This window comes from Balaenoptera borealis (genome assembly GCF_965194805.1).
Source record: "Balaenoptera borealis genome assembly, chromosome: 5".
Classification (NCBI taxonomy): Eukaryota; Metazoa; Chordata; class Mammalia; order Artiodactyla; family Balaenopteridae; genus Balaenoptera; species Balaenoptera borealis.
In genome coordinates, this window is record NC_138862.1 from 82,304,022 (window position 1) to 82,316,652 (window position 12,631).

The window sequence follows — 12,631 nt, forward strand, 5'->3', positions numbered from 1 at the left end:
AGTGTGAAAGAGGATCCATAGAGGTGCAGACAGAAAATATTTAGAACTACTCTTGTTACTTATTTTTGTCTAAAAAATAAGAGATTAATCTTTATTAATATTTCATGTAGATAAGAACACTGCTGTCCTCACCAGGTTGTGTCTCAGACAGCCACACGTCAGGAACGGAGTGTCGTGAGGGAAGAGGGCGAGTTCCAAAATGTAGAGAGGTGGACAGTGGCATCCTCCCTCTTACATTTGCTTCCAGCATATTGAGAAATATTGCAAATTATGTATGCTGGACTAAGTGGATATTTAGACTAAATTATTTAATTTAACTAAATTAACCCTCACAAAAGATTCCTTCAAAGAAAGCACCCTTAAAAATAGTCTTTGAAAGAAAGAACAGTTGAAGATAACACAAATAATGCAAGCAAAGGAGTCAGATCAGGTAAGAAATTGGCCAAAAAATTGAAATTATCAAGAAGATTATTAGAAATATTGACTTATAACCTACCATTCATGATGAAGCCTGCCTGCCCTAAGTGTGTATTGTGTCTTATATTAGTGAATAGCAGTATGAAACCATCACCTATGCAAAATGTTTTAATACATTGTTTATTTCATCACAATCTCATTCTTTATAAACTTCTATGTTATTGTGTTTAAAATATACATATATGTCAATATAATAGTAAAAGTATATAATTTATAAACATCCTATTATTATGTATTAGAGATGTATACTCAAAATTTATGTGATGTGCTACACAGATCCTCTTTTAGGAATGAAAATTTTATTCTCCGAGTTGGTGTTACCAGAAAATGGCCTTCTTTCGGGATTGCCTTGCTCAAGGTCACAACTTCTTCCAAAAATAGCTTGTTGGGGGGGATGAATTGAGAGACTGGGATTGACATATATACACTATTGATACTGTGTATAAAATAGATAACTAATGAGAACCTACTGTATAGCACAGGGAACTTTACTCAATGCTCTGCGGTGACCTAAGTGGGAAGGAAATCCAAAAAAGAGGGGAATATATGTATCCATATAGCTGATTCACTTTGTTGTGCACTAGAAACTCACACAACATTGTAAAGCAACTATACTCCAATAAAAATTAATTTTAAAAAATAGCTTTTATTCAATGATTGCCCAATGCAGGAGTGTAAGCACCTGATCTTCTTGCCCCAACTCTGAAGGGCTGACATAGCTCGCAAGCCCCCAAGGACATTGGGCTGGGGCCTTCATTGGTATCCAATTGCAGCTGAACTTCTCTCTCTGCTCATTCCTGCTTCCCCCACTTCTCCTTCACAGGTGTTAATCCCAAGAGCCCTCCTTAAACAATCTGCACACTCATCTCCATCTCAGAGTCGGCTTCCCAGGGAAACTGCAACACTGCAGGTACATGATCAAAGATGTTTGGAAACCATTGATCCATATGCTATCAACTCTTTTGTATTTGTGTAATAGACTTCTTCTGATTTCACATGTTATCAGTTTTTATAAACAGCTGTGTGTGCTAGAAAAGAATGTGTATTCTCTGTTTGATGAATCTAGGATGCTATTCTAAGATCGAGCTTGCTAATTATGTTGGTCAAGTTTTCTCTGTAGCCCTGCTGATGTTCTATCTATAGTCCTGCCTCCTCCTGCGATTGGGGTCAAATACCCAGCCAGTGGGGGGACTCCTTTCCTTGACACAAAAAGCCAGGAGTGACTGAATGGGCACATATAGCTTTAAAATGATCTTACTGTGTTTCTGGCAGAAGCATTTCCCTTCTAGGAACATGTCTTCTAGATCTCAGGGTGTTAATTTCTGGTACAGGAAACAAAACTCTCCAAGTGGGTCACTGGCCGTGATGATAAATGGGGCCACTTCTACTTTCAGTCTTTGGTTCCTATGACCTTGTATTTTACCTGTTATGGACATAGTACCAGATAACAGTTATTGATTCAGGATGTGAACTGCATCCTGGAGGATGGTACCCCATCCTCACAGGATATAATCTCCAAGCTGGAACCTCAGTAATACCTTCTAAGAGATATTCCATTATTCTATTAGGAAGGCTAGTAGCTTCTGGGTGGTGTATTATCTGATCGGAACAGGGAATCCATGGTCATATGCCTACCTCTGTACCACCTTTGTTTTAAAGCATGTCCTTTGGTCTGATGCAATATTATGTGAGTTCTTATTTTACTGGCTCAGATCCTCTTGAAGTCTTTGGAAAATGAAGCCCTGCAGTCAGGAAAGGAAAACCCACACATGGAATATGTGTCAGTTCCAGTCAAGATGAATCACTGACCTGCTGACTAAAGAGTATCCATGTAGTTGGCTTACCACCAAGTGGTTGGTTGGTCTCGCCATGACAACTTGCATCTGGGGCAAGTTGTACATTCAGCAATTAAATCAGCCCTGATGAGTGGGCATCCATTCTGTTGGGCTCATACATAGCTTCATCCCTACAACCAAGCCTTCTCTGTCATGGGCCACTTGTGCCAGCAGCACTAATGTGGGTAATGAGAGTGGCCGGTTGATGTCCGCTAGCCTGGTCACTCTGTCTACTTGGTTGTTTAATTCATCTTCTGTGGTAGACGTTTCCTGGATGGAATTAACATGTCATGCACAGCTCTTCACACTTTGTGCCCACTCCCATCATGCATCCCTCAATTCCCCAGTTTTTGCTGTCTCCTATCTTCCAATATTTCTCCTTCTGGTCCCTGACCAACCACCCAAGCCATTGCCACTGCCCACTCAAGCCAACTCTCTGACTCTTTTTTTCCCTTCTTCCACCACCTGCCATGGCAGTTCAGCATATCTACTTCACCACGTGTGTGCCATCACTTTCTCCAAGCCTCCAAGAGCCAACCTAGCACTGTGTTAGTAATGTGTGTCCTAGAGCCTGCCTGGGCATTAAATCCTGTATCATGGAAAACGTTTCCACATCAGTAAACTCACTCTACCAAAGTTCACGTTCTGCCCCTCTTGATCCAGCCCCCTCAGGATCCACTCCCAAACATACTCTCCCAGCTTCTGCCAACACCTCTTGGCTGGATCCTATACCTCCTTGAGGATATAAACCCTTTCTTCCCTCAGTCTTAACACTCCCCTAAACGGGTTATTTTGTGACTTAACTCTAGTTATTGTTCTGATGCCCAGGAGGGGAGTTATTTCATGAGCTGAGTGTGTGTCTTGCATAACAGAAGCCCCTGAATTGTCTTTGAGCAAGGGAGAAACACAAGTCTTTAGGAAGGAGGGGCCCGCCTCCTCTGCAGGCCCAAAGTATTCAGGGGAACTCAGAATTTGATATTTTCAAGTTCACTGACCCAGATGTCCCCATTGCCAGTCACAGGGTCCCATTTCTTCTCAATCAAGGCCTTAACCTTGGCAAAGCAGAATTGCCATGAGAATTCACCCTTCTCTGAAACTCCATTTCCCTCATAATTAAATCCTGGGCCTGACCTCTGCTTTTTCTGTCCTGTGACTACAGGAGATAAGTCTGTCTTATACGCTTCCAGGGAAACCCTCCGACATTCACAGTTTGTCTTAGATCGGTAGTTAATCACCTTCACACCTTTTATTATATTTCTCCAGGACAGGAATAGTCCCCAGCAACAGCCCTCTGAATCCATTACAACTTTCTGTAACCTCTTAAATGCCTGAAAAATGCCCTCATTACCTTCTGTGGATATCCCATCCCAACTTCTCCACGGATGAAAGTTTTAACTTTTGTGCAGTTACAGCATGCTAGGCGCTTTCAATACTCCACTTACCACCAGATGACATTTTCATTGCCAGTTGGCTGGCTTATAATCTAGCTCTAAAATCCCATTTCAGATTTTGCTTCCTAGGACCACTTCTGTTAGCAATTGGCATAGAGCAAGTTCCCCAGGAAAGAGATTCTGAAAGAGAGATTTCCATGCCGGAAGTCTACTGGTGAGTGCTTTTGGGTATAACACCTGTAAGGGAGTGACAAAAGCACGAATGAACAGAAGGAGGAGTTGAACTATGAAGCAGATATAGCAGAAGCTTCAGCAGATCTTTGGGAAGCTCTGAGGCTCAGACAGCCCTTCAGAGATGTCCTGAATTGAGGCAAGGGGGTTGGGCCTTTGTAATTTCACCTTTTTGGGTGTGGGTTGCCCCCAGGGAGGGAGGCATGGCCTTGGACAAGGCATCTACCTTCAGCCAAGGTGAATATCCTTGGGGGAACTCAGGTCCTTGGCTTCTCCCAGTGGCTTGTTAGAAGGTCCTTCTGACTACCTCACATACAAGAGCAACCATCCCCTTCCTTGTTACTCCCTATCTCCTTGATCCTGCATTTTCTCCATAGGACAATTACTGTCTGACATATTATATGTTTGTTTATTTGCTTATTTTCTATGGCCCTTCCCCTGATGTAAGTTTCTTGAAAGTAGGCATTTTGGGTGTTCTGTTAGTTGTTCTAATTGGAACCTAGACCAGTGCCTGGTACATAGGTGATGCTCAATATACCAGTTGACCCTTGAACAATGTGGGGGTTAGGGGTGCTGACCCCCTGTGCAGCTGAAGTCCATGTATAACTTTTGTGTCCTCCAAAACTTAGCAACTGATAGCCTACTGTTGACAGGAAGCCCTACCTAAACAGAAACAGTCAATTAACACATGTTTTGTATGTTATATGTATTACATTCTGTATTCTTAAAGTAAAGTGAGCTAGAGAAAAGAAAATGTTATTAAGAAAATCATAAGGAGGAGAAAATACATTTACAGGCTGTACTGTATTTATTAATACAGTTAGTTTATGTTGTCTGTTTACAAGATGAATCATCTGTCAGTACCTACATCAATATTGTCTTATATGATACAGAACATGGTAGATGTTATCCTTATTACTAACACTAGACATCAAAAATGAAAAGACAATGTGAAAAAGAAATTTGTATTTATTTACAGGTATAACGATTCATGCATCAATAACAAAGCAGCAGCAGTATGCTTGCTTTATGGTAGCCTAGCCTATATGTTAATGAATGAATTGTTATAAAATTTTTATGGCATAGAGTGTTACAGTCATATTCAGAATACAGTATGGGAAACGTTGTTGCATTAGGAGAACCCACTTACCTGTGATGGTAGGGTGATACACAGTTTACCCAGTTACCAGAGAGAGGCATATTGTACAGTAATGTAATTATTTGAAAGCAAAGTTATGTAACAGAAAACTAACACATTATTAATTTTATATTAAATATCACTCACCTTATGGCTATGTTAGGCTAGACTAGTATCTACATATATTTTATGTATTTCTTATATACCTTTTTCCTAAATTGTTCAATATTTCTAGGCTACGTGGTTCGTTTGTGAATTGTTTCAAATTGTCGCAAATCTCCAAAAAATTTTCCAATATGTTTATTGGACCCTCACAGTTGAAAAGTGTGTTGTTCAAGGGTCAATTGTAATTATTGAAGAAGTAAAAATCTTAATTTACCCCTTGTCTGAGGCTTGCCATTCTAAAATATTATACCTCATGTTCTGCATGCTGGAGATTAGCCCAGGCTATCTTAGGAACACTAAAGGAAAGTTGTAGAATGATTGCTCATCTAATGATTGTCTGTTTAAAACTGTCTAGCACAGCTTAATGTAAGGTGGTATAAAAACTAAATTTCCATTGGTAACCTAACTTATGACTTGTCTACCCACCTGTAACTACAGAATGCATGATCCAATAAAATTTTTCCTAATTTATGATTTGCATTAAAAAATACTTAAAAAGAACTAAAAATAAAATGACATTTTGTACAATTTAAACTTTTTATTTAAGACAATAACATTACATAAATATAAAATTCAAAAATATTTGTTATTAGAATGTATGAAAATTTGAAATCTGAACTGTTGCAGAAAATCTAAGTTTTGCTGTATTTCTGTATTTTCAGTTATTCAGCTGGTCCTCAGTAATACCTCATAATTTAGACTCTATGTCAGAAAATGGAACAAAACTAATGAGGTAAACTTTAAATAAATCATTCCATGAACTGCGTATATTGAGAGTAGGATTTTTGCTGCACTCCCCACTAGATGGTGCTACTAAGAAGTTTTCTTAAAAATTCCAATTTAGAGATACAATTTTAACCAAGCAATAGAATATCATTCATATGTTTAACGATAGTTCTGTCATAACATTTGTTTTTAAAACTTTCAACAAAATGTTCTGTGGGCTCCTAGAGCTTGTGTGTAGATGTGATGTGGGTCAGTTTTATAAATAATAGGCAATCTGAGTAGGTGGAAATTGGAGAGAGAATTTCAGCCATAACAGCATTTGATATTATCAGATTTCCAGCGATCATCATGTAGTTGGCTTCCAATTACCTTTCTCAAACTTAAAAAAATTACATAAGATGTACATAATTTTCTTGTAGATCTTGTTCAATCTACCAAAATGAGTATTGTAATACCCTTTCAATTAAAAAACCCAGTTGCTTATTCTTATGTGGTTCATGAAAAGCCAGCTTTATTAATTCTTACAATTATGAGAAGAGTTTTAAAAATAGTAATTCAACAGTTGGATTTATGGTTCTTTCTGTGAAGAGATTTGGTCTATAAGACAGAAAATTCAGTGTTTTGTCCAGTGTATAATATAAGCTGTATTCCAATACAGTAGCATGAGCTATTGGTATAATATAGCAATTAGCCCTTTTGACCACTTCCTAAGAGCCCCTAATTTCAATGGGAAAACCTAATGGATATAGGGAGTCAGACTCTACAATCTGCTATAGATTTGAAGCTTTAATGGAAATTTGAGGGTCAAAGTCCTCTTTTATTTTATCCTCTGTGGAAATTGAATCTTGCTGTGAAAAAGCCATTGCATTTTCTTTTCTAGATTAAATTTCAGCCTCTTTACCTTTTACACATTGATTCTATTTTCTATCTTTTAATTACTGTTGTCTTCCCAGGTTTATTGAGATATAATTGGCATACAACAGTGTGTAAGTTTGAGGTGTACGGGATGATATATAAGTATATACTGGGAAATGACTACCATAAGGTTAATTCACACAACCGTCACCTCACCTAGTTACTTTGTGTGTGTGTGTGAATGTGTGTGTGTTGAGAACAGATAAGAGATACTCTCTCAGCAAAACAAAATAGTATTGTTAACTTTAGTTACCATGCTATACATTAGATGCCCAGAATGTATTCAGCTCTAAGTTTGTACCCTTTGACCACCTTCACTCATCACCCTCCTTCCCCCACAGCCTCCGGTGACCACCAATCTACTGTATCTACGAGTTTGGTTTGTTTAGATTCCACATATAAGTGAGATCATATATATAGTATTTCTGCGCCTGATTTATTTCGCTTAGCATAATGCCCTCAATTTTTATCCATGTTGTTGCAAATGGCAGGATTTAATCATTATCGTTACTTTCTCCTAGTGTTATCAGAATTGGGATGAGAAAAGGGAAGGCATCATTTACATAATCATCTACGTTTATTTGCATAAGTTATAAGTCTATCTGAGCACGTGAGAGGCAGATGGGAGGGGAAAGGAGAGGAGCCTGGAGTGGGGGTTGGAACTTCAGAAAGGTCTTCTGGGACTTCCCTTTAGGAAGATGGGAATCTGGGATGGGAACATCCAGGGAGACAGGAGAGATAGTGGAGCCGACCTCTGGGCTTGAGGGCATTGAGGCTGCGAGGGGATACAGACTATGCGATTGTCACTGGAAAGAGTGAAAGAGGAAAGGAAAGCAGGCAGCAGGAGCACAACTCAATGCACTTCTTTCTTCTTTACTCTGCAGCTGATGTTCCCACTCCCTGGCACCTCAGCCTGGAGATGGGGGAAGCGGGAGCTCAGGGCCTGGTATCATTAGCTGTTCTGCCGGGCTCCTGGCAAGGGAGCGGCCTCAGCACACAGACCCCTTTCTTCTTCCTTGGAGGGAGTGGGAAGCCGCTGTCAGTGGAGCCTTGTTCCTTGGTCTCTCCATCCCCCAGCTATCAGAGGGTAAACCTCTGTGTAGCAGTTTGTCTCCAACTCCTGGACAGGGCTGGGCCAGAGGACAACACAAGAGAAATAATCCCAGCATATTAGCGCCCTCTTTTAACGCTTGAGCAGTTAGGCAGTTTGGCGGATCCCAAGGTTGGAGGCTGACTTCAGCTGGGGGAGGCAGTTCGGGAGGGATCTTACTCTGAGGCCCAGAGTCATTTGTTTCTTTGCCTCCAAAAGAGTTAGTAAAATAAAGCAGTAGTTGCCAAACTTTTAAGATCACACCTCTTTTGGTTAAAAGAGTAAGGAGAGAGCAAGAGAGTGAGGGAGAGAATGCGCCCTTAGTGTGACTTAATATATGCATGATAATTACCTTTGTCTTTATCATAGAGAAAACTTGCACAGCCCTTACTGTTGCAGGGCACTGTTCTAAATATTCCTCATGTAAGGACTTCCCTGGTGGTGCAGTGGTTAAGAATCTGCCTGCCAATGCAGGGGACATGGGTTCAAGCCCTGGTCCGGGAAGATTCCACATGCCGCGGAACAACTAAGCCCGTGCACCACAACTACTGAGCCTGCACTCTAGAACCCGCGAGGGGGAGCCCGCGTGCCACAACTACTGAAGACCATGCGCCTAGAGCCTGTGCTGCACAACAAGAGAAGCCACCACAATGAGAAGCCTGCACACCACAACAAAGAGTAGCCCCCGCTTGCCGCAACTAGAGAAAAGCCTGCACGCAGCAATGAAGACCCAATGCAGCCAAAAATAAATAAATAAATTTATTAAAAAATAAAAAAAACTAGTAGTCTTCAGCGGGGTAGACAGCAGCAGATGGCACAGACCTTTCTTAGGACTGCTGTGAGGCAGGCACTGCGCTAGGAACCGAGACGGCTAAGAGCTTTGACTGTCCCTGGGCCACAAAGAATTTGCAACCTACTCAGGGAGAAGCACACAGGCTGCTCCGATGCTTGGAAGAGAGGCTTTTGGTTCAGCGAGGATGTGTCAAGGAAGACTTCCTGGAGGAGTTACCTGAGTCATAAAGGATAAAGTAATTATACAGATGAAGAAGGGAAAAGGGGAGAGTGGTCCAGACAAAGGGAACAGTCCCTGCACAAAGGCTTAGAAATATGAACTACATTTCAAAGGTGCGATGGTTAATTTCATGTATGAACTTGACTGGGCCATGGGGTACCCAGATATTTGATTAAATATTATTTCTGGATGTGTCTGTGAGGGGGTTTCTCGATGGGATTAACACTGAATTGGTAGACTGAGTAAAACAGATCGCCTTCTCCAATGTGAGTGGGCCTCATCCAATCCACTGAAGGCCTGAGTAGAATAAAAGACTGAGTGAGAAAGAATCCTCTCTCTCTACCTTACTGTCTTGGAACTGGGATATGGGTCTTCCCCTGCCTTGAGGCTTGAACTTGGACTGGAACTATGCCATGGGTTCTTCTGGGTCTGCACTTCTCAGCCTCCATAATCCTGTGAGCTAATTCCTTATTTAAAACTCCCTTTTAAATATTGGTTCTGTTTCTTTGGAGAACCCTGACTAATACAGAATGTATATTGGCTGGGGTGGGAGTATGGGAATGATGTGCAATTTGGGATTACTAGAGGGGGGAAAAAGTGAGAAAATGAGAATTAAACAGGTGGGTGAGAAGGTAAAGAGGACACTGGACCATTGGGCAGGCTGGGGGCGGCTAGCAGGGGCAGCTGGACTGACCGGAGCTGAGCCAGGTGAGCAGCCCCTGTGAAGAGAGAGAAATGGCTCAGTGCCAGCATGACCACGTGAAGCTCCTCTGGACCCCAAGCTGGAGAAGGAGGGACCACAGGGCTCTGGAAAAACTAGCCAAAGGGGATGACAGGATAGGGAGGGGGACCACCTTTCCTCGGTTTGAGTTCCTTTGAACTCATGGGAAGGCTCTTGGCTCATCCTGGAAGGGCTTTTTGACAAATACAGAGTGAGTCTTCAGGCCATCCTGAAATTCAGTCCCTCCCCTCTCTGGCTTGGCAATACTCTTTCCAAAGCTACCTCACTCAGGAGCTCAATAATATATGTTTATTCTCAATAATATATTTTGTTTGAAAGTTGTTTTTTTTTAAAATGTTTGTACATCCATCTTGTCTCTGATAATGTCCTTCATGCCTCTATGGTCAGAAATTTGTTTCTTCTCCACCGCTTGGATAAACATGTTTTCCTGTTTGTATTTCTAGGTCATTTAACCAGTTTGTTTGTTCTAGTATATGTTTAATGCTCTGACTCATGATAACACTATTTACTATGTTCTGGCACTATGGTAAGTACTCTACATACATTATCTAAGTTACTCCTCCAAAGTACCCTCAAGCTAGGTATTATGAGTTCCATTTTACCAAAAAAGCAAAGGAGACTTAGGAATTTTAGAAACCCACCAAAGTTGATCTGATTCCATTTTTGTTTTTAATTACTGTATGTATAAGTAAATGCTTTTTTATACTAATATCTAATTATCTCAATGGTATTTATTAGCGATTCCTTCCCTCACTGTCCTAGTTCTGATTTATCACATATTAAACTCAGAGTTTGAGTTAATCTGTTACATTTCTATTTTTTCTGATTCAACAACTTTATTATGTTTTTTAACTTAGTGCTCCATTGCTTTTATAATTACCATTTTATGATATGTTTTAAAATTTAGTAAAGCAAAATATACAGTAGGGTGAGTCAGTAATCATTACGTTTAAAATAAAATTCTGTGGCATTATTCTTGTTATTATACCAGAGGAATTGTTCTCTTCATTTGTTGGGACTTTAACTTGCTGAGGCTTTAATTGATAAATCTACATTTTAAACTTTGAAATACTAGTATATTTACTTTCTTAATCAGCAAGTATAGCACTCAATTTATTAACAGCCCTCTCTATAATTTCTCTGAATAAACCTTGACACAAGTTAAATCAATTCCCATGTATTTAATCCTTTTTTGTTGTAATAGCAGCAATAGAATCCATTTTAATTTTATTTCCTTGTTATATATTAGCACATATACTGATACATGTATAATACAATACACACATATATACATAATATACACAGATACCTACAAATTTTTTGGAGTCAGTCCTGCAACTAAACTCATTATTTCCATAAATTTTTAGTTAATTTCCTTAGATTTCTAGGTCTGTAATCATGCTATCTGTAAAATAGATACTTTTGTTTCTTCCTTTCTGATATATATACATGATATTTTCTTTCTTCTTGAATAGTTATTGACAACATTTCTGGAACAATAGATCTGATGAGAAACCAATATGTGTTTCTTCTTTAAGAATAAAATCGATTCTTTGTTTTCAATACACACCCCATTATGTTTAGCTAATGTTGCCTTAGTTTCCTGTTTGGAAGGGCTGAAGATAAAAATAATTTGGCAGCAGCTCAAATCAAAATAAGCCAAAAAAAAAAAAAAAAAGGTATATTAGGACATCCAGAAGCAATTGTTCCTCCTCCTTTTTCTGGTCATTACTGGTGTATTTCATACACATGAGTCTCTTGAGTTCATCTCTCCTTGGACCCTAGATCCTTAGTGCCACAGTCTGTAGTTATGAGGGTCCCTGCCCTAAGACGCTGATATTTTTCTTGTTACCAATACCCCTTCTTCCACATTCCTTCCCCAGAAGTAAAGGATATATTCTCATATAAAAGAGATGAGTTTAAACAATGCAGAGCAGGAATCTGCCTTTCTGGTGAATTACTGAACTAAATTCCATATGACAAAAAGCAACCCTAAATTACCAACACTTGATTTTAAAAGTTTTCATCAGCGATAGATAGCTAGTGGCAACCTGCGGTATAGCACAGGGAGCTCAGCTCCGTGCCCTGTGATGACCTAGATGGGCGGGATGGGGGGGATGGGAGGGAGGTCAAGAGGGAGGGGATATATGTATACATATAGCTGATTCACTTTGTTGTACAGCAGAAACTAACACACCATTGTAAAGCAATTATACTCCAATAAAATAAATAAAATAATAAATAATCTTAAAAAAAAGTTTTCATCAGGAAGAGACGAGAATTATAGCTAAAAACTTGTTCAAGTCTCTTTGGATTATATATTATAATATATTATATTATATTATATTAATTTCCATTTTCCTGTTAATGTGATATCCTATATTACTTTTACTTCTTTGTACCAGTTTTGTGTTTCTAAAATTAAGCATAGTGACTAGTACATGTAAAGTGTTTTTCTCTTCTTTTGCTAACACAAAATCTTAACATTTACGTTCATTAATGAGATTGGCCTATAATTTAATTTGATTCCTATTCAGATTTTGAAATCAATCATCTTTCACTTCATAAAATAAATTGGGTAACATACAACACACACAAACACATACATTTAAAGTTTATGTAACATAGGGATTTTTTGTTGTTGTTGTTCTTTGAAAGTTTGGGAAATTTTCATATATCCATCAGGGCTAGGCATCTTTGTGGGAGTAACTGCTTATATTTCTTTCTCAGTTTTTTGATCTGTCACAGTGCTTTATATTTTTGTAAGCAAGCACCCATTTGGTTATGTATTATGTTCTTATTTCTAATCTTATTAATTTGTATTTTTTTCTTATTTTCATTGAGACAATAGTCATTTATTAGAAAACACTTTTTACTTTTTTAATACACTAACTTGGCTTTGTTCTTTA